We start from the raw sequence: 23,401 nt of genomic DNA on the forward strand, positions 1-23,401 counted from the left end.
CATCTTTATTTCATCTTTATTTCTCTTAATACCAGAATATATTTCCTAAATATAGAATTTTCCAAACACAGAATTTTCCAAATATAGAATTGACTGTTCGTAGTTCTTTAAGCACTTGAAAAGTGTTATGGCACATCCTCATGGTCTCCATCGTTTTTGGTTTGGTTCTATGTTTTTTCTTAATTCCAGTATAATTAATGTACAGTGTTATATTAGTTTTGGGTGTACAGTATAGTGATTCAACAATTCTATATATTACTCAGAGGTCATCATTATAAGTGACTCTTGATTCCCTTTACCTGTTTCACCCATGTTCCCACCCATCTACCCTCTGGTAACCAACAGTTCTCTATAATATTTTCTTAAATATTATAGTGGAGAGTCTGTTTTTTTATTCGTCTCAGTTTGGTTTGTTTCTTAAATTCCACATATGAGTGAAATCATATGCTATTTATCTTTCTCTGACTTATTTCACTTAGCATTATACCCTCTAGATCTATCCATGTCATTGCAAATGGCAATATTTCATTATTTTCTTTATCCATTCATCTACTGACAGACACTTGAATTGCTTCCATATTCTAGTTATTGTAAATAATAAACATATAATAAATATAGGGGTGCATATATCCTTTCCAATTAATGTTTTTGTATTCTTTGAGTAAATACCCAGTAGTTAAATTACTGGATCATATGGTAATTGTATTTTTTTAAGATTGTATTTATTTATTTATTTGACAGAGAGAGAACAAGCAGAGGGATCTGCAGAGAGAGGGAGAAGCAGGCTCCCCACTGAGCAGGGAGCCCGATGTGGGGCTTGATGTGGGGCTCAATCCCAGGACCCTGAGATCGTGACCCAAGCAGAAAGCAGATGCTTAACTGACTGAGCCACCCAGGCACCCCTGTATTTTTAATTTTTTGAGGAAACTCCATACTGCTTTCCATAGTGGCTGCACCAATTTGCATTCCCAGCAGTGTTCACTGGTTCCTCTTTATCCACATTCTCTCCAACATTTCTTTTCTCTTGTGTTTTTGACTTAAGCCATTCTAACAGGTGTGAGGTGATATCTCATTGTGGTTTTGATTTGCATTTCTCTGATGATGAGTGATGTTGACCTATCTCTTCATGTGTCTGTTGGCCATCTGTATGTCTTCTTTGGACAAATGTCTCTTCATGTCTTCTCCCCATTTTTAACTGGATTATTTTGGGGGGTTTTGGTATTGAATTGTGTACATACTTTATATATTTTGGATACTGTTTATTGATATATCATTTGCAAATTTCAAATATCATCTTCCATTCAGTAGCTTGTCTTTTTGTTTTTCTGATTGCTTCCTTTGCTGTGCAGAAGCATTCTATTTGAATGTGGTACCCGTAGTTTATATTTGCTTTTGTTTCCCTTGCCTCAGGAGACATATCTAGAAAAATGTTGCTGTGATTTATGTCAGAAATTCCTGGCCGTGCTCTCCTAGGATTTTTATGAGTTCAGGTCTCACATTTACATCTTGAACCTATTTTGAGTTTATTTTTGTGTATGGTCTAAGAAAGTGGTCCAGTTTCATTATTTTGCATGTAAATATCCAGTTTATCCAACACCATTTATTGAAGAGACTGTCTTTTTCCTACTGTATATTTTTACCTCCTTCATCATAGATTACTTGATCATATACTCGTGAATTTATTTCTAGGCTCAGTATTCTGTTCTATTGATCTATGTGTCTACTTCTGTGCCAGTAGTATGCTGTTTTGATTACTACATCTCTGTAACATATCCTGAAGTCTGGAAATGTGATGCCTCCTGTTTTGTTTTTCTTTTTCAAGACTTCTTTGGTTATTCAGGGTATTTTGTGGTTCCATACAAATTTTAGGATTATTTTCCTTGGGTTGATTTTGCTGGGACTCCCTGTGCCACCTCTATCTGGATTTCTGTTTCCCTCCCCAGATTTGGGAAGTTTTCAGCTATTATTTCTTCAAATAAAGTTTCTTTCCCCTTTTTTTTCCCTCTTCTCCTTTTGGGATCCCTATAATCAGAATGTTGTTATGTTTGATAATGTCACTAGTTCCCTAATCTATTCTCATTTTTTATTATTCTTTTTTTTCTCTCTCTCTCTCTCTCCTGTTCAGCTTGATTTCTTTCCACCACTCTGTCTTTCAGGTCACTAATCCATTTTTCTGTTTCCTCTAGTCTACTATTCATTACTTCTAGTGTATGTTTAATTACAGTTATTGAGTTCTTTATTTCTGATTGATTCTTTTATATATTTTCTATGTCTTTGTTGAGGGTCTCACTGAGATCTTCCACTTTTTTCCCAAGTCCACTGCTTATCTTTATGACCATTACTTTTAAATTCTCTATCAGGCATATTACTCATTTCCATTTCATTTACCTCTCGTCATGATTTTGTCTTGTTCTTTCATTTGGGGCATAATCCCTCTATCTCCTCACTTTATCTTACTCTCTGCCTGTTTCTCTATGTTAGGAAAGGCAGCTATGTCTCCTGCTCTTGGAAGTAGTGGCCTTAAGAAGAGGTTCTGTGGTGCCCTACAGTGCAATGTCCCCTGTTCATCAGCACCTGGCACTTCAGGGGTGTCTTGTATGTGTGTTGCATGTGCCCTACTGTTGTGGCTGAGCTGCATTTGCCTTTAGTCCAGTTGTTTGCAATAGCTCTCATTGCCAATTGTGGACAGGGTTTGGACCATGTATTGTTAATGAGCTAGTCTAGGTCCACACTGGGTCTGAGTTGGGTCAGACCACGTTTTTTCCAGATCTGCAGTTGCACTGAACTACAGGTCACTCTTCCTGTGTTATCTCCTGAGATGCTTTTGTTGTTGGATAGGACCTGCAGTCAGACCAGATGTCTGCCCCCAGCCAGCTGCTATAGTCACAGTCGAACTGGTAAGGGTAATTATCTTCCTCTCTTCCTGGAGCAAGATTCACTGTGGAATAGTATTGGCCCTGTTGGGTCTGCTTGCACAATGCCATGCTTGTAGCACTACTTGGGCTCTGGCCAAGGGAAATTTGGATAAGGCAGGGCTACAGGAGAGCCTGGGGGCAGGATATGTGGTGTTAGCAAGCTAGGTGGAGAATGTCTATGTATCTATTCTGGGGGGGGGAGGGGGCAGGATAGGGAAAGGGTGCTTGCCAGCTCTTTTGTTCTTTGAATAGTTTCCTAAAGATCCCTGTTCCTCCAGCACACATTCTGAAATTAGTAAACAAATCTCCTTCCTGCATACTCCAGGTGCTTCTCAAACTGCTGCCTCTGTGCTGTGTCTCAGTGGACTGGGACTGGGTTTCTTTCTGTCTCCTTAAGGGTGGGCACTCAGTTTAGCAGAGCTAAGCCTGCAAATTTTTAAAGTTCCAGGTGTTAAGTGTTACTGAATTTAAGAACTTGCAAAGTTAACCTCTCTGGTTTTTAAAGCCAAATGTTATGGGGATGCATCTTCCCAGTATGGCCTCCTGTGCCTTGGGTGTTGGTGTACCTGGTAGGTGCTCTGCTCCTCTCCCCTCTGCTTGTTCCCATGAATAGTCTCAAGAGGCTGTTTGGTTCCCAATTGCATTTCTGCCTTTCCTACCCTCTTTGATGTGAACTCTTCTCTATGGTTAGCTGTGGGGATCCTGCTCTGCTGGACTTTGGGTCATTTTCTGGTTTATTTACACTGATGTGGATATTACCTAGGTGTATCTGGGGGATGAGGTAAGCTTAAGATCCTCCTATTCTGCTCTCTTCCCCAGAAGCCCAGTCTCCTTGTTTTTTTGTTTTGGTTTGTTTTTTGGGGGGTTTTTTGTTGTTGCTTTGTTTTTTAAGATTTATCTTTTTTTTTTTTTTTAAGATTTTATTTATTTTTTGACAGAGACACAGCGAGAGAGGGAACACAAGCAGGGGGAGTGGGAGAGGGAGAAGCAGGTTTTCCGTTGAGCAGGGAGCCCAACGCGGGGCTCGATCCCAGGACCCTGGGATCATGACCTGAGCCGAAGGCAGACAATTAACGACTGAGCCACCCAGGTGCCCCTTTAAGATTTATCTTATTTATTTATTTGAGAGAGAGAGAGAGCACCAGGGGAGGGACAGAGGGAGAGGCTCTCAAGCAGACTCCTCAATCAGAGCCTGATTCAGGGCTCAGTCTCAGGACCCTGAGATCACGATCCTAGCCAAAATCAAGAGTCAGACACTTAACCAACTGAGTCACCCAGGCAACCCAGTCTCCTTGGTTTTCAATGAGAAACTTTTATTATTTTAATACAATTCCCTATAAGTAATGTGTTATTTTTCTCTGCTGCCTTTCAAGATTTTATTGTTGTTGTCTTTAGTTTTTCCAAGTTTAATTATGATGTATCTTGGTGTGGATTTCTTTGACCTTACCCTGTTGGGGTTTGCTCAGCTTCTTAAATATATGGATTTATGTCTTTCAACAAATTTGGGAAGTTTCAGCCATAATTTATTTGAATCCTTTTTCAGCCTCACTCCATTTCTCCTCTCCTTCTGGGCTTCCAGTGATACTCATGTTGCATCGTTTTTTGGTTGTTGTTGTTGCTGCTGGTTTTTTTTTTTTTTTTTTTTTTTGGTTTAAGATTTATTTTTATTATTTTGAAAGACAGAGAGGGACAGAGAGCACACACAGTGGGGAGTTTACTAATTTTTTTTTTTTTTTTTGGTTTAAGATTTACTTTTATTATTTTGAAAGAGAGGGACAGAGAGCACACACCTCTAGCACACACAGCGAGAGGGAGAGAGAATCCCAAGAAGTCTCCACACTGAGCATGGAGCCCAATATGGGCCTCAATCTCACAACCCTGAGATCACAACCTGAGCCAAAACCAAGAGTCAGATGCTTAACTAACTGCACCACCCTGGCACCCCTCATGTTGCATCTTTTGATATGTTTCCACTGATCCCTGAGGCTCTGTTTTTTTGGAGTTTTTTTCTTTTTAGTTTTTTCAGTCTATTTTTCTCTCTGTTGTTCAGTTTGGGCAAATTTCATTGCTCTATCCTTAAATTCACAGATTCTATTTGCTATCATCTCCATTCTAATAATGAGCCAGGAACTTGTTAGGCACCAGCCAGTGGTGTCCTGCTATCCCCTTTCCATGTAGTGTCACTAAGTAAGTGGGACGAGGGGAGACTCAAGCCTAATACAGATGGAGAGTTCTTTCCCTGCTGTCTAACTGTCAGTATGGCAAATGAAGCAATCTGTGAACCTCCTTGCCAGTTCTACAGGAATAGCATTGTGTTGATGGTGGGACCCTCATTGGATCCTGGCAAGAAATGAATTTACCTTACCTACGTTTAGTTCTTTGGTCAGGGGGTGAAAAGCATGAACCTGGATTGTTTTCTTCTGTTGGATAGAAATTTACAAGTCATGTTGCTATATTGTTCCTCTAGTCCTGAGATCCCTAAACAGTTTCCCTTCTTCTTACTACATTGCCAAGTTCTCCTTCAGTCATCTGTTGTCTTTAAATTCTGCACCATCTTATACAGCAGACTAGAAGTCCTTTGTCTCTAATTGAAACCAGTAGTTCTTAAGCAAATTTGCCCTGATGACAGTTTGCAATGTCTAGAGACATTCTTCATTGTAACGATGAGGGTGAGTGCTACTGGTATCTAGAGAGAAGATTTCAGGGATGCTGCTAAACATCTTCCCATGCCCAGGACCATCCCCCACAACAAAGAATTATCCAGTCCAAATGTCAATAGGGACAAGGTTGAGATATCTTGATTTAAACACTCTCCTTTATTAAGATGAAACACATTGACTACTTTTCAAATCTGTTTTAGGATTAGACATTGTTATCACTTCTTTCCTTCTTCATCATAACCATTAGTCCCGATGTAGAACTCCAGCTCTCTAACCTACAAAGAGCCTTCCCAAATATATACCTGAGGGTTTGTAATTTTTAATTTTGAAAAATGTCATTAAAAAAAAATGATGGACCCATAAATGGAAAAGGCCATTTATCACATGGCCTCAAAACTGTCTACATTACATTCAGTCAAGGAAATTTTTAAAAAGCTAACATTTGTCCCTCCCATTACATTTCACACATTTATATGCACAAAAGTGGTCTGGGACTCTGGGCTTTATTAACATTTAGCTTTCCTTTTGTATGCTAAATATAATTTGGCATACTCTTTAACATTTATTAATCTAGTATCACTTGATGTTCTAATTTACTCTCCATGTCAGCATCTAATTTAGTACTAATCTTTTCAAGAGTTTAGTTAAGATCCTGGAAACCTTGCTTCTTTAAACACTGCTACCGATTTGAGAAATCCCAGAATCAAAGGAGTTGGTGTGGCAGCTCATTACTGAACTGTGAGCTCTAGATCTATTGAGTTACTGCCAGAAAATATTTGCACTCTATAGTCGTGGACTTTTATCCTTTCATCAGTGAGATCTAAAGTAGACTACCTGAATATGGTTAGTGCTTCCTGATGATCTTCTTTCTTGGAACTGAGGAATCCTTGTCAATCTCACTACAGTTCTGCCCTTTAAAAGTGGTGTGCTGGGGCCAATAAAGCAGGCAGGTATTGCTCCTGAATAAACAGTTCATCAAAAGTCTGAGATCGGAAGGTTTCAAATGTATCAAAGCAATTGGCACAGTTGTTCACTCGTTAATTAGGAACACAAAGGCACTTTCGTCAAGCTGCCCAGACCAGGGGGCCATCTGCGTGACAGCATTGTCTCTCTGATGGTATGTACAAATAGAGCTTAGCTGGTGCTCTCAAGGGAAGTCTCATTGACCTTCCTGCTTTAAAATATATATAAAGCATATGGAAGAGATGAAAAATTGAATATAATCATAGAATGAGCCCCATTTTTAAGTGTTTAGTCTTCTGAAGAATTTCCTAGGGACTTATGCCCTATTTATGTTAGTTTTGATAATTGCTTTATTTTACTGCTACATATTTTAGTAATATTGTAATTATTCCCAGTCTATGGAGGTCATGGCACTTCTAATGCAATAATACATAATGTATTATAATTGCTTTTTAAGTTTTCTGCTTCCTCCATTATGTGTGATTTTGTGAAGTTAGGAACCATATCTATTTTGTTTAATTTTATGTTCCCTCTACCTAGTACAATTCTGGAGTATGGTAAAATAATGTGATGATATTGAAAAGTTTTATTTTTTTTAAATAAAGTTTTTTGTTTCTTCTGACTTCCTGGAAACCATATACACATACTTGGCTTTGTAAACAAGTATATTAGTATCTGGATTTGCTTTGTGTAATAATATTTTTGTTCCTTATAACTCTTAAACCTGCATGAAGGGAGAAAGCTATTGAAATGTATACTGATATATAAATTTGAGCATCACTTCTATTTGTTAATTCTACCCTCTTATTATCTAAGTTGCCACCATTATAAACACCATAAATTTATGCCAGAAAGATGCTGTAAGAGGCCACTGTATTTGGTATGATTTCCTAGTTAACAGGTCAGTCATTGATAATGAATGGGTCTCATTCCTAGGACTCCTAGTGGCTCACCCATACATTATCAAGAGACAAATAGAATCCATGTACATGCATCATCACCTATTTTTCTAGTAACTTCCTTTCTGATTTCTTGGTAGAAGTAGATGCTGCTACTTTGTGTCACCAAAGTTCCTGATACTTCAATTATAGACCTATGTATTTGCATGTCTATTTTCCCAAACAGACAGTGAATCTTGAAGTCAGGAGTCCTATCTTATTTTTCCTTGCATCCTTCAACTGAGTGCACTAAGTTGAGTATACTTAATGGCATGACAAAATAACAATCTAAGTGATACTTCGTGAATACTTGGTGAATGGATTGTTCTAATTCATCAGAGACTAAACATGAGATGACAAAGATACATATATTTTTAGCTGGTATTTTGGAAACTAAATAGACTTTTATTCTGTTCCTAGTAAGAACAAAACAGGATTTCTATAAATAAAGGCTGATATTCAAAGAAACTCTAAATCAGTCTCTTCAATCATGCCTATTATTATTTTGTCCTTTAGAAATCATTTATTCCTTTCTAAATTACTTTGGTACATGGCTCACACCCATCCCTGTCAGAAGCCTTTTGCAAAGACCTATTAAAACTATGGACTGCATAGATTTTAAATTCTTCCTTGCTTTAATAATGCTTTAAGGACATAAATAAATAAATTGCTTTTCTTTTTTTAGAGTTTTTATTCCAGTTAACATACAGTGTAAATATTATTTTCAGGTGTACAATATAGTCATTCCACCCTTCCGTAAAACACCTGGTACTCCTCACAACAAGTGCACTCCTTAATCCCCCCACCCATCTCCCCTCTGGTAACCATCAGTTTGTTCTCTATAGTTGAGTCTTTTCTTCTTTAACTCTCTAACATCTTCTTTTAAAACCATTTATTTCTTGGGGCGTCTGGGTGGCTCAGTCATTAAGCGTCTGCCTTCGGCTCAGGTCGTGATCCCAGAGTCCTAGGATTGAGCCCCACATCGGGCTCCCTGCTCCCCGGGAAGCCTGCTTCTCCCTCCCCCACTCCCCCTGCTTTTGTTCCCTCTCTCGCTGTGTCTCTCTCTGTCAAATAAATAAATAAAATCTTTAAAAAAAAAACCACATTTATTTCTTTTCTTCATTACATCTTTTCACTTTTTTTCACCTGTTTGTTGAAAAGGTGAACCACAATCTTGATGATATGTAAGAAGGACATAAAATACTCAGAAAAAGCCATTATACTCATGCTTACAGTTTATTTCCATAGAAGATACAAACCAGAGTCCTCAAAGGAAAGAAACACATGGTCAAATTCCAGGAGAAAACAGGTACAAGCTTCTAGGTGTCTGCCCCACCAGTAGAACCATGTAGAGATGCACTTTACTCTCCCAGCAACAATGTCTGAAAATACTGGCAAGGTGTTGCCAACCAGGGAAGCTTAACCACGTCTTGCTGTCCACGGTTTTTATTGGGTTTTAGTCACATAGGCATGTAGCACCTGTATGACTGACCTCAGGCTCTAACTATCCCATTCTTCAACCCCAGAACAAAAACATGCATCCACCATAAATCATATTGTTAGGTAAACTTATTTGGTCAAAATGGTACAGCATGGCTCAAAGTTCCAAGCATACAAAAACAGGTATTCGTTTTAAATACTACCAGGCCAAAAGCTTCAGGCATACAAAACTCTCATGTCAGGCAGAATATTCAAAAGCTCAGAAGTTATCTTCCAAGAGTGGGCTGAGGGTCACTTCTGAAGATAGATAGGCCTTTCTTTGGAATATGCAGGTTTTGAGCAACCCAGACATGTTGAATAAAACCTGTCTGTCCAATAGTCTGAGAGTAAAGTACACAAAATGCACTCATTTTAAGGTAAAAGATCATTAAATTTTTGCATATGGTACAGCTATGTCTCCAGATAAAGATACAGCTTATATTTCTTTAACCTATCTACATTCTTATATTTCGAGTAAGTTTCTTACAGATTTCATTTAGTTATTTTTTAACCACTGTAGTAATCTTGGTTTTTAAGTTGGTGTGAACATCTGATTTAGTTGTTTTTTTTTTTTTAAGTCTGTGACCTATTTTTTTTTTTCTATTTGTCCTAGCCATAAAATTCTTACTTTACACTTAACGACTTTTGTGTACCCACATTTATCCCCTATGTCACAATTCTTCATAAACTAGCCAATAATTATTCTTTCCTTGTTTCTGGGTATAGGGCATCCAATTAGAGATTATAGTTCCCATTTGGCCAGATATGGTCATTAGATCAATGTCAAACTCATAGGAAATTGGACAGAGTGATGTGTGAAATGTCTTGACTATCTCTAGCTTAAGTACATTCATACATAAAATAATTTTCCCTGGACTTAGTCCCATTTTTCTTTCTAATTCTAAAATATGAATGGATATGTAACCTAGACTTTTCTAACCTAGGGCAATTCTCTAGAGAATGGCAAAGGAAGAAGCTAGAAAGAACCCAAATCCTGAGTGACTGTTCTCTAGTGGGGTGTTGAAGTCCCCAATGATAATTGTGGATTTGTCTATTTCTCCCTTTTACTTCCAGCAGTTTTAGCTTCATGTATTTTGAGTCTCTGGTTGGTTGGTACACATTCAGCATTGTGCACCTTTATGCAATGATTTTGTCCTTTTTCTTTTAATCATTATGCAATGCTGTCCATCATTGTGTCTAGTAATTTGCTTTGTAGTCTTCATTTGATATAGCCATTTACTCCTGCTTGTGTGCTTAACATTTGTACAGCTTTTTCCATCCTTTTACTTAAACCTACTTTTGTCCTCTAATTTGAAGCAAGTTTCTTGTAAGACACATAGTCAGATCATGCTTTTTGTCCACTCTGCTAATCCTTGTCTTTTGATTGGTATATTTAGACCACTTACATTTAAGATAATTATTGTTATGTTAGCACTTAAGTCTGATATTTTATTATTTATTTGCTATTTGTTCTGTTCTTATACCTAAATTTATTTTATATTGTCTTCCTGTAGGTTACTAAAACATGTTTTAGGATTCCATTATGACTTACTTATAGTGTTTTGAGTGTATCTCTTTGTAAAGTTATTTCTAGTGGTTGCTCTTGGTATTATAGTAAACAAAAATGTACAAAATTTGGGATAAAGATAAATAATATGTGTTAATAGTAAAACAAAAGATTAGGTAGATGCTAGTGATTATTATGGCCCTTGATTTTTCATCTAGAAATCATTGTAGTTTGACTTAAACCAATTTTCACACTCTGTTTTTCTTATAAAACCAAAAGAGAGTTTAGTTGCAATTACAAAGCTTCTATTCTACATTAACTTTGGGAAATTCAGGGATTACTAGTCAAAAATCTATATTCCATTCTTCTAAGCCAAAGAGCTAGGAGATCACCAGGGATCCTGCTGCCCTTGGAGCAGCGATGTAGTTCACTATTTAATGTGCAGCCAGGGATTGCATTTACCAGCTCCTACCTTTGCATGTAGGTGAAGTCATGTAACTTGTTCTGGTTGATAGAATGTGGCCAAAGTGGTGAGTCACTTCCATGGCAAAATGGTTAAATAACCTGAATGCTTTTGGTAAACGTTTTTTCTTCTTTTCTTCTCCCCTTCCAGGCTGCAAGATGGAAGACAGAAGCATAAACTTGAAAATGGGAACAGCCCGAATACCAAAGTCACTGCTCAGATGAGAGACACCCAAAAAGCCAGCAGATCAGGAACATTCATACTTGATTCTGAGTAAGTGAGAATTTTTTTTTCTTTTTTTAAGCCAATGACATTTTTAGGTAGTATATTGCAGAAATTAGCCTATTTTTCATATAAATATTTCTTTACAGAGCACCCTTCATTCCTGGTATTTTTCTCTCTCCCCTTCCTTATGCTGTTTATTCCATATTGCATTATTATTATGACAGGATCTTTGGTGGATTGGATTATTCTCAATTCTCTATCCACTGCTGCCATGTGATGTTGCAGTGTAACAGAGGGGGTGAGGTATATTTACCTCCTCCATTGATGTTGGGCTTGCAATATACCCCCCTCCACCCCCTGATTAATTATATTTGAGCAAAAGTGAAGATGTGCTAGTCTAGAACCAAGGCCTTGAGAAACAGCATGTATTGCTATTTATAATCTTGAATCTCCATGATCTCTCAATAAGGAGAACTGGCCCTCGCCCTGGATAGACTGGTCTGTGTTATTCACCGGTCTAAGATAAATGAAAGAGACACATAAGGTCAAACAGACCCAGCCTAAAGCTTTGAGCCAAACCCAGTTGATTCTCAGCTGAGAAAGAATAATAAAGGATTATTTTGGGGAGTTACAGGTTTTGGAATTTGGAAATTTTATTTAAAGCATCACTGTTTTGGCAATAACTGATGAATACAGTATGTATTTAAATCGAAGGGAATTGTCTTTAAAGTTGCCAATAATTGACAGAAGGAAAGAAAACAGCAACAACAACAAAACTAACCTGCCAAAAAGGAAATTAAGAAAGTCTTCTTCTATTCCTGGTTTGCTTAGAGTTTTTATCATGAAAGGGTGTTTCATTTGTTCAAATGCTTTTCTGTGTTTATTGAGATCATCATATAATTTTCTTTCCCTTCATGCTATTAATGTGATGTATTACATTAACTGATTTTCTTATTTTGGATAATCCTTGTATTCCTGGGATAAATCCCATTGGTTATAGAGTCTAATCCTTTTAATGTGTTATTGAATTTGGTTTGCCAGTATTTTGTGGAGGACTTTTGTGTCCCTATTCATAAGGGATATCGGTCTGTAGTTTTCTTGTGGTATCTTTGTCTGGCTTTGGTTCAGGGTAATGCTGGCATCCTAGAATGTGTTAGGAAATGTGTCTCCTCTTCTATTTTTTGGAAGAGTTTAAGTAGGATTGGTGTTAATTTTTTAAATGTTTGGTGGAACTCAGCAGTGAAGCCATATGGTCCTGAACTATTCTTTATTAGGAGGTTTTTGATTACTGATTCAATTTCTTTACTTGTTATAGGTCTCTTGAGATTTTCTATTTCTTCTTGAGCCAGTTTTGAAGATTTGTGTGTTTCTAGGAGTTTTTCCATTTGATCTAGTTTATCTAATTTGGTGAACAGTTGTTCGTATTATTATCATATAATCTTTTTTATTCCTCTACATTCAGTAGTGATTTCGTTTCTGATTTTAATTACTTGTGTCTTTCCCTTTTTCCTACTCTGTCTGACTCAAGGCTTGTAAATTTCGTTGTTCTTTTCCAAGAAACAGGTTTTGTTTTTGTTGTTTCAATTTTTTTCGGTTCTCTATTTATCTCCACTCTAATCTTTATTATTTTCATCCTTCTGCTGCCTTTGTGTTTAGTTTGCTCTTCTTTTTCTACTTTCTTAAGGTACAATATTTGGTTGTTGATTTGAGAGTTCTTTTTTGATCTTTAGCTACAAAGTTGTAAAATGATAAGGGTTAGTTATATCAATATTTTATGTGTATTGACTGTTGGTAAGGATGTGGAGAAACATGAACCCTTATACACTGGTGGTGGGAATGTAAAACAGTGTAGCCATAGTGGAAAACAGTTTTGTGGTTCCTTAAGAGGTTAAATATAGCATTACCATATGACCCAGCAATTTACTCCCAATTGTATACCTATGAGAAATTATATGTCCACAGGGAAACTTACACATAAATATTTATAGTAGCATTATGCCTAATAGCCAAAAGGTAGAAACAATCCAAATGTCCATCAGTGGATGAGTGGATAAAGAGATTGTGGCATATATATATACACAATGGAATACTATTGAGCTATAAAAAGGAACAAAATACTGATACATGCTACAACTTGGATGAACCTTGAAAACATTATGCTAAGTGGAAGAAGTCAAAAACAGAAGACATATTGTATGATTTCTATAAATATAAACATAATATATTCAGTACAAGCAATCCATGGAGTTAGAAAGTAGATTAAGGGTTACCGGGGAATGGGGGTGGGGGAGTGATTACTTAATGGGTACTGGGCATTTCAATGGGGAGATGAAATAGTTTTGAAGCTAGAGAGAGCTGGTTGCTGTACAGCATTATGAATATCATTGAATATCACTGAAATGTGTACTTTAAAACAGTTAATTGTATTTCATGTTAATTTTACCTTAATAAAAAATATTTTAAAATCAGTTAAGAAACAATAACTTGATTAAAAGCTCCCTAGGGGAAAATACTTTCATATCTTTTGCGTAAGATCTCAACAAAGTGCTAGAAACTGAGCAGCTGAGGATAAGTCCTTATTGACTGTGAAAAGCCATAGTAAGCAAGGTCGTTGGCACAAGGGCCACTTAAAACTGCAACTTGCTAAAGCAATAGCAAATTCATGGTAGCCATTCCTTCAAGTTGCCTATGTAGTTCACTTCAAGGGAACTACAATTTGAATATTCAAAAGTCAGTAGGGATTCTCAAAAGAATGCTGGCAACTTTTACTGTCTGTACTGGAGCTGCCCTCCAGATCCCTGTCAGTGGCTGTGGCTGTTCACCTGCAGTGACAGCCATTTGAGAGGAAATACTTGCCGCCACCTGGCACTGAATTCCCCCTAGGCTTTTCATGTTTCAGAAATTTTCTGTAGGTCAGCAGATGTAGCAGTTTGCCTACTCCCAAGAAAGCAGTACCCCATTTTCAGAATGTCATTACCATGGAAGAAAAATCATAAAATTAGGATACACAAGTATTTATCCTGCTACCTAATGCAAAGCAAAATTGTTCCCTATGGCATATACTCAGATGCTTTGGTGCTGTCTAATTTTAAACAATTCCGCTTCGACATACATTTTTTTTTTTCTTTTTTAGTGCCTGGTATGGCACACAGTGATTTAGAGTCTATAGCTCTGCTGTTTCGAATGTTTACTGGATGGAGGACACGGTTTGTGGGAATCTGAATAAAACAAATGCTCTTATTTACATAGGAATAGGCTTCCAAAGTGGTGTGGGCACTCCATCTTTGCTGACTCTCTTTAAAAAGAGGAAGTATGTATTGTAGGAAAAAAAAAAAAGAAAATAAATATTGTAAAGTGACTCTAATTGGGACCAGGTTTCTGTCCCCATGACAGTACAATGTTTCAAACTGTCTGGGAACTGTGTGAGCATTTGAGGCATTGTCTTCCTCCCTGCTGCTATTTCAGTTAACAGGCTATCATAGGGTTCAACTATGCCATTCTCTTAGGATGATCCTCAGTGTCTTTGGGCATGGCTTAATTTTCCAAATCCATTTTAGTTATCGATATATCTCTCCGTTGCTTAGAGAAGCGTTGGGAAAACATCAGTCAATGCTTATTTGTGGCTATTTGATATAGATCATATAAGAATCAGGAAGATTATATAAATGAAATTCTGTTCAACATCACTTCGGTGTGAGTGTAACTGCTTTCTACTTAGAGCACGAGGTTCTGGGGATGCAAAATGTATTACACAGGATGTAATCCTTAAACATCCTTACACAGGATGTTTATCCTTAGACTACTTCTGGAGCACTCACCAGGAAAATGAAAAGTGCCACCTAGAATACAAGGGGATTATCAACCATTGAATAAAAGGCATTTGCGATGGAAAAATTCTGGCTATACTCCTGTAGTGAGCTAAGATCAGGGGGTTCCAAACCAAAGGAGAACTGAGGGAATAAGTAACTGTGTTAATGCCAGGGGAAGGGTTTTGCGGCTGTGGCTATACCCCAGAAGGGGTGACAATTGGCAGATATGCAAATTAGCATTTACAACAGCTTGCTTCACAGGGCCATATTTCTTTAAGAGATGCTGATTTTTTTTTACTGGTGTTATCTATTTTTTTCTGTGTGTGGTACATTACTCTTTAATTCGAGGTCCACATATCATCAAGATCCTGGATGATTTTATTTGTTAATGAAGAATATTTTTAGAGCAAAGAATCACACGTGTTTAGAAAGAACTCTTATCACAAAGTTACAGACATAATTTATTTTTATTTAAAAAGGGGCTTACAAAAGTTTAGCCAGGCATATTTTGTGCGGATGATGATGATCCAATAAAGTCATGGGATTTTGAAGGGCCTCTCCCATCAAACTCGCAGTCTGGTGTGGGATCATTTCCTGTTACCAGGGTCCTTGATCAGCCCTCTCTGCCAATAGTTTGGCTTCTGTTGTCTGCCTTAGGGCGCAGTTAATTGCTTTTGCCCAGCACACTTCTTCAGTGTCTTCTCTAGTCTCTTTAGTATGACAGTACTACATGACCTTTGGTTAATCTTTGCTTACAGACCCGGTAAATCTCTCATGAAGCATTTGGAAAAATCCAAGTTGATGATTTCCAAATACTGGTTGCTATTGAGTTTTAAGTACATGAAAACTTATCATAGATTTTTATACAATGTTTAGAGTAGCTACCATAATCTGGTTAGTGTTAACATGTTTAATTTGCGGACAGTCTCTAACAATGGAGATTGCAGAACAAGTAGTATGTCTTATCTGTTATATACACCTGAAGATCATAGAAATATACCTTGTTTTATGTAATTAAAATATAATTCTTTTTTTTAACTTTCATTTTTTTAAAAAGATTTTATTTATTTGACAGAGGGAGAGAGAGAGAGCACAAGCAGGGGGAGCAGGCAGAGGGGGAAGCAGGCTCCCCACTAAGCAAGGAGCCCAATGTGGGGCTCTGATCCCAGGACTCTGGGATCATGACCTGAGCCTAAGGCAGCCGCTTAACTGACTGAGTCACCCAGGCGCCCTAAAATATAATTCTTGAACTAAAATACTAGCAGTCGTAAAACAATACAATGAACCACCCAAACCAAAATTAAGTTGATCAGACACATGGCCAACTTAGTATACTTAGGAATGTGCATCAAATTACATTGATAAAGGTGGTGGAAAATTGATAAAAGTCAAGTCAAGTCAGAGTCCAGCATGCTGACCGTGACTTGCACTTTCACTCAAAATGCTGATAGAACCTAGGAAACTTGAAATGCAGAGGCCAGAGTTAATTATTTCATTTGCAATGAATTATTTCTTTTGCAACGGTCATGAAAATTTATTCAATTTGGATTGATGCACTGTAAGGGAGTTGACAGCTGATGAGGGTTCAGATAGGAGACACAAGATAGAAACTATGGGCATGTCAAAGAATCCTAGAAAGTGTAGGAGCAACTCGGTTTGTCAACCAACTGATCAATCAATATCATAATGCAATACAAACGATTAGTTTCTCTAAACATAATGGGCAGTTTAGCCTGTGAAAGAGAAGGCTAAATGATTATTTACTAGGTATTTGCAAGTATATGATTAAGGATGTGAGGACTCTGCTTCAAAAGAAATGCAGAATAAGAAAGAACATATAAGAAATGATGGTTGATCCTCCAGGGAAAATAAACAAAGCAAAATTACCTAGCGAGGGATTATAGAGGAATAAGATCATTACAGTTTAAATCCAAGAAGCAATTTCCATTTTCAGCTCTAAAGATATTATTCTGTATCCTTTTGATGCTTCCATGGTGGATCTGTGTAAATGGGGCTTGAGCAGATGATTGGAGTGGATTCCAGCTCTGATTCCTTTGTAGCCCTTCAGTGAGTTTTTAGGGATTTAAATTTTAGAGTTGCTAGGTCATCAGAAAACTAGGTTTTGTGAGCAAACTAAGACAAACAGATGTACACCCCGATGCAGTTATGAGAATGGTTCACAGATGTGTGACTTCTTACAAAATAATTTCATTCTGGATATAAGATTTGTAATATGATTAGCTTCCCTTTCAGTTGCAGACTTCCCACAGATATTTTGCAATTGCTGGTTCTATAGGTACCCAAAGGCAGTAGCAAATAGCAGCCTTTCTCTAGCTACTTTAGTAAGTGCCTGAAACACAGCAAATCGGATCATCTGTAGTTTTGCTTTTAGCTCTGAGCCTCATTTATTTGTGTTCTTGACCTCGTCAATATTTTTGCATCTGCACAAACCAAGTGAAACTGAAGTACAAGAATTCCAAAGAGCTAGAATAAAGAGAAAGGGAAATTAGCTAAACTTGCCTCATATAGTGGGTATGGTAACCTAGGAGTGTCCAGTGGGGACAGAGTCATGGCAGAGGTGTTAACACCACATTTCATAGTTAACTGCCAAGGAAAAGAGAGGAAAGGGGGAATAAATAGCGGAATGGAAGGGCAGAGTCCAGAAAAGGGCAGCAGGATATGTTTGCATGGCGTGAGGTGAGCAGTCTACACTAACCATGTGCTAGCTTGTGTTAGACACTGATACTTCTCTTTACATATTTTAGATACACATTTTAGGGTTATATGTGCAACTCGAATTGGATCCTTTCCAGTCGTGGGTCTCATAACTTTCATTATTAGAGTTGTTACTGTTGTTTCAGTAGCAAAATGTTTCTGTCAAAAAAGGCTAGCATACCAGTATGGAAGTAAATAAAAATTGGACTGTTTGGGTTGAAGTAAAATAGTTTACTTTCGTACCCAGTTTTTCCTCCTCTGCTTTGGAGAAACCTCTATTCTGTAATACTACCATTTTACATTTTGAGAGGTGAATTCATTGATTCCATTCAAAGAGAGAATTAGTCACATCCTTCACAAATTGTATTTTTGGCAAATCTCTCTGATTGGAAATAGCCTAATTCTTCATATTAACTTGTCTCTGAGATTGTATTACTTCATTCTTTTCTTCTTTTCCTAGTATACACTGTTTCATAATATCCCCAAATTCCTGTGGTCACAATCAACAAACTTAGGTATATTTTGAATAAGAAGCATCTTCCCAAGACTGTTAGTTCTGGCTGAAGAAGCTGCTTCGTTTGAAGCTGCCTGCCCCCTGCCACCTCAAATAATAATCAACGATCAAAAGACGCCCTCCAGGAATGTCACAGAGATGAACAGCTAGATGTAAAGAAAGCTTTCAGTACCCTTGGAATAACTGATGGACTTGAATTTTCCTCATACACTGATGACTCATTAGCATTACAGATGTGAATAAATCATGAATTCTGCTTTTCTAGATGAAGGCTGTTGCTATGCCTGCAGAGTCCATAATCAAGGTAGTTTTCCAGATAATACAGGAAAGAGAAAAAATACAGTACTTTTGCTTCAATTAGCAAGATATTTAAAGTGTATGGTTGGAAATTTTTTTTTCCTTAAAATATCAACATAATAGCTTCTATCCTCCTTTCTGCTTGGTGTGTAGAAGAGAAACAATTTGCAAAAAAAAGGTATTGTTTTTCCTCAGTGGACTTGCAAAAGAGACATCAGAGTAGCTTCTGGGTATGTTATAGAAATGCATAGGAACTATAAAAAATAATTGAAACTTGCAGGGTGATTTTCAGAGTTTTATTCACTGCTGAATTTTGCAAACTTGGTCTTTGCTCTACTTGAACTTACAGAACTAAACAATTTTCCCAGAATTTCTCAAGGTTACCTTTGTTCCCAAAAATCATTTGAATCACAATCTCAGGGAAAATAATGACCTCTTAATGGTTTGTTTAGTCCAGTGGTTTTCAGCCTAAATGCACATTAGAATCACCCAGCGTGTCTTTAGAACTAGTGCTGCTGAAGCCCTACCTGCAGAGAATCTGATTTAAGAAGGTCCAGGCATTGGTTTTTTGTTTTTTGTTTTTTGTTTTTTAAGATTCTGGTGGTTCTAATACACAGCTAGGATTAAGAACCACTGAGCTTGTCAATATCCTAAGTCAAATATTCAGTTCCTGATCATGAAATTCAACCTAGTGTACTTGTCAAATTGGGACTAAACTAATATCCAAATACACCTAATTCAAAGCCTCGAAAAATAAACTTTGTAGAGATTGATGGATTTTTCTTTTTGTCAGTCCCTACCTTCCCCAACTCTTCTATCTGAAGTGTACTTGTGGACTTACTACAAAAATGCTGATCTGGGTAGGAAATGTATCAGCCATCAGGTCTCACTGTAAGTGAAGGCATGGAATTAGTGTCATTGACATAGACCTAATAATATGTTGTCTCGAAAACTTAATATTCCCTTACCTCTATTATAATATGACAATTCCCCTACTTAAAGCTCTAATGCTCTTCCCTACATTTAAATCTAATTGCTGAGTTTTGGTCACCCCAAGTATCTCCTTCCCCTTTACACCATAGTTTCTTGGTTAGTGCCTTGTTAGTGAACAGACTACCCAAAACTGATTACACAGAGTCACATGCCTTTTGGTATTGCCTGGGGACTAATTCCTGCTATCATGATTCCTATCTGGTCTCCACCTCCTTGAAGGACACCTTAGCTAACCGCGCCTTAGGGACGTTTAACTTGATTTTTTCCAATGTCTCTTAGCAAAGTGATACTTTCTCCCCCAGCCTATAATTTACTGTCTCGGCTTTCTTACTTCCTACACTACTTTGTTTTGCAGATATCCCATTTTACCTTATACTTTCCTTTATCATGAATCTAAGGCTCTATAATGTTATTTTTCAAGACTAGTAGTTACTCTTTCTTTTATTTTCACTAATATTTACAAACGCATGTATTTTTTTGCCTACTGTTTACATGCTGTAGATTACAAGATGTACCATATGTGTTGACAACCTGTAATTTTAGAATCTTAAGAAAAATGAAAGTTTCCAAACAAAAGAAAAAGCCTACCAAAGGTAATACCCTAGAGATCAGACAGGGTTTGTTCATTATGTCTGAGCCTGGGGCATTCCAAATGCCTTCTAGCAATTTGTTTTTTCATGTTTAAATTTAATTGAACTTGCAAAAAGTTTTGTTTCCAAATTATACACTGGATCCAATTATTTAATATTTATATCATTCGCTCTAAAAGGAAACTCAAGGAAGCAAAGAAAACATATGAATTTTAGTATTTGGCCCTACTTTTTATTTTGAGAAATACTTTGTTTTGATACATCATAAAAATGAATTTTATTTTACTTATTCTTACAATAATGTTAAAAAAGGAAGTTAAAGATTCTATAGATTATTATAATTATTTACCATTCTTTTTCTAATAACACACAACAGCATTTCTTCTGGTGTAAAACATGTATCAAATTAGAAAAAACAAAATTATCAAGATAAGTCAACGGATTTCAGTAAGGATGATGCAGATACTTAGATTGTAATGATGGCATACTAAAAACTTGATGCATTTTATTTGGTAGTTTTATCATCTTATGATGACCAATCCTCTCTTTTTCCCTGGAGTTCAATATTCCACTCTTCTTTCAAAATAAATATCTTATACATATCAAATCAAATGACAGATTGTTTTGCATAAAATTATTTTAGCTATATCTAAACTGTAAATCCTTCATACCATGCATAATACTACAGAATACTACCCTGTCAAAATGACTCCGTATTAAGCAAACAATGTTGCAAAAACTATGAATAGGGAGACCTAAGGAACTGTATGTTTTCATTAACTTCTATGCATACTGAAATCTAGTTTCAAGTGATATATTAAACATACACCTTGACCTTCACTGTCTCCTGTAAACTCACTGAAATGATAATAAACTGTTCGAAAATGATAAGGCCAGAGTATAGCAAAGGAAATGACAGCAGATGAGAAATGTCAACCAAATTTTGGAAGATAGAAAGCAGATTTACAGTGTAACTCAGCAGATGTGGGAAAGCTGAAAGCTAAGTGACTACAGGCTTGTGGATGTCAAGAGGCTGGCATGGAAGATTCAGAGTGCAGGATTGAAGAATAACACAACTCGTTCACAGTCCATATCCATTTTGTGTGGAGAACTGCCTGCCTGCCACTAACTCTAAGTACACTTGCAGGTTTGCTTTCTGCAGAGATTGCATGGGAAAGTCCCTGATCTCAAGTGCCCCGGGCACAGATGAAGGAACTCTGCATCCTGATCACTTGTACCCCCATCACTTTCCCACATTTGAGTCCTCTAGAGAGCTGGCAGACAGGGTTATATACAAAAGGAAGGAGAATATATATATATATATATAAATTTCACTCAAATAGCAAAGAACTACAACTACTAAAAACTATTTACCAACAGAACAGTTGGCTCTTGCTTGATTCCCTTCTGGTAGGTGGAATAATGGACTCCAAAGATCTCTAGATCCTAATCCCTGGATGATGTCAATATGTTACCTTGCAAGACAAAAGGGACTTTGCAGATGTGATTAAGGATCATAAATTAAAGATAAGGAAATTATCCTATATTATCCAGATGGCCCCAATTTGATCACATGGGTCCTTAAAAGCAGATCACTTCTCCTGGCAGTAGTCAGTAGGAGGTATGCGTATGGAAGAATGGTTCCAATGATAGGATGTGAAAAGAATTGGATCCACTCACCATTGCTAGACTTAAAGATGGAGAAAGAGGTCTAGGAGTCAGGGAATGTGGGCGGCTTCTTTCCAGAAGGTAGAAAAAGGAAGTAAATGGATTCTCCTTTAGAACTTCTAGAAGGCAACATGGCCCTGCCAACACCTTGATTTTAGTCCAGTGAGATTTGTGCTGGATTTCTAACCAATAGAACTGTAGAATAATCTGTATTGCTTAGGCTACAGATTTGGAGGTAATTTGTTAATGGCAGCAGTTGGAGTCCAGGACATCCCGCTTCACAACCCATCACTCAGCAAGCCCTGCCCATGGCCAGGGTTTCAGTCTGTATTTAGTTCCTCACCCAAAAAAATGAGTGGAAGTCCTGGAATGGCAGGTGTTTTAGGAAAGCCTCTAATATGAAAGAGAGAACAAAGTGAAAAGAGGAAAGCCACACTGAGGACACAGGAAGAAAACAGGAAGGGGAGCAAAACAAAGCAAAAGCACTGCAATTACTTCACTGAGGTGGGAGAAAATTTTGCATCCGGGTTACAAAAACAGAATGCTTGAACAAAATAAAAGTTAAATTCAGAAAATAACAAAGTTTTAAGGGTTCTTTGTATATGTCTATCTCTATTTTTTGATGAACTCTCTCAGCAGGCAGACAGAAAAGACCAAGAAATGGAAAATAGAAAATTAGAAGGTTGATCAAGGAGCTCCGTTTTTCACAGAGCTTTCTTACTCCCTAAGGGGGGGCTCCAGACATAAGATCAGAGAAAACAAGAGAAAGAAATCACCAAAGAAATATTAGAGAAAAAAAAAAAATGACTCTCTACATTGAAAGGGCTTATCAATTGCCTGGGAAAGTGAATGAGAAATGACCCAAAGTACATCATCAGGAAATTTATAAATAATTGAGAATAAAAAGGAGATTTTGAGGACACCTGTGGGAAAGAAAAAAACAGTCAAACAGTCTGACTCAAACATATGGAATTAGGCTTCTCAACAGTAAAAAGCTAGATGATAAAGGAATGCTATCTTCAAAATTTGGAGGTCAGATGATTCTCAAAAAGCTTTTAATACCTAGTTAAACTTTCAGTCATGTATGAGGTGAAGAGTAAAAAAAAAAGAACCTTAGGTATACACATTTTCAAAAATTTTCCCATTCACACCATGTTGCTAAGTTCTCTAAAATAATTATAATAATACAGTAATATAGCATAATAACATGGTGATTGTAGGATAGAACAAATGTCCTCCCAGAGTGACAGCATGCAGCAGACCTAGAAAGTAGCTAGTCCAGATATAAGACGGATATAAAAGTCTCTAGAAAAGATACAGCCAAGAAAATAATATATCTATCTGATAGATTATGTGATTTTTAAAATAAATTGTACAGAGATTTATACTTCCCTTGTAGGGTTTTCAGCTGAATACTGATAGTGACAAAGAAAATGAAGCAAGAGATAAGCAAGGCAATTTTTACCCCCAGAGTCAACAGAAATGTGTTTGAAAAAGAAAATATAATCGTAGTGAACTGCATGACTTAACGCTGAATAATATTTACATTGTGTTAATAACACAAACACAAAATTTTCCTAGCACGTTAATAAAATTATATAAAAAGCATAGGAGGAGGTGAAGTGTGTATAGATGTTTACATATGTACAGGGGCATGTGGATGCA

At 37.0% G+C, this 23,401-nt stretch overlaps 1 long non-coding RNA gene across 1 annotated transcript in view; it reads left to right on the forward strand.

Moving 5' to 3' along the window:
* Positions 1-2,704: 2,704 nt before the first annotated feature.
* Positions 2,705-23,401, forward strand: part of LOC135363833 (uncharacterized) — a 127,850-nt gene continuing 107,153 nt past the window's right edge. The window contains exons 1-2 of the long non-coding RNA XR_010409983.1: positions 2,705-2,897; positions 11,076-11,198. This is a non-coding gene — a long non-coding RNA (uncharacterized LOC135363833). The remainder of the gene's footprint in view (positions 2,898-11,075; positions 11,199-23,401) is intronic.

Source organism: Mirounga angustirostris, unplaced genomic scaffold (genome assembly GCF_029215605.1).
Source record: "Mirounga angustirostris isolate CCGP_5_RB_7025 unplaced genomic scaffold, mMirAng1.0.hap1 SCAF_3, whole genome shotgun sequence".
In the NCBI taxonomy this organism is placed as follows: Eukaryota; Metazoa; Chordata; class Mammalia; order Carnivora; family Phocidae; genus Mirounga; species Mirounga angustirostris.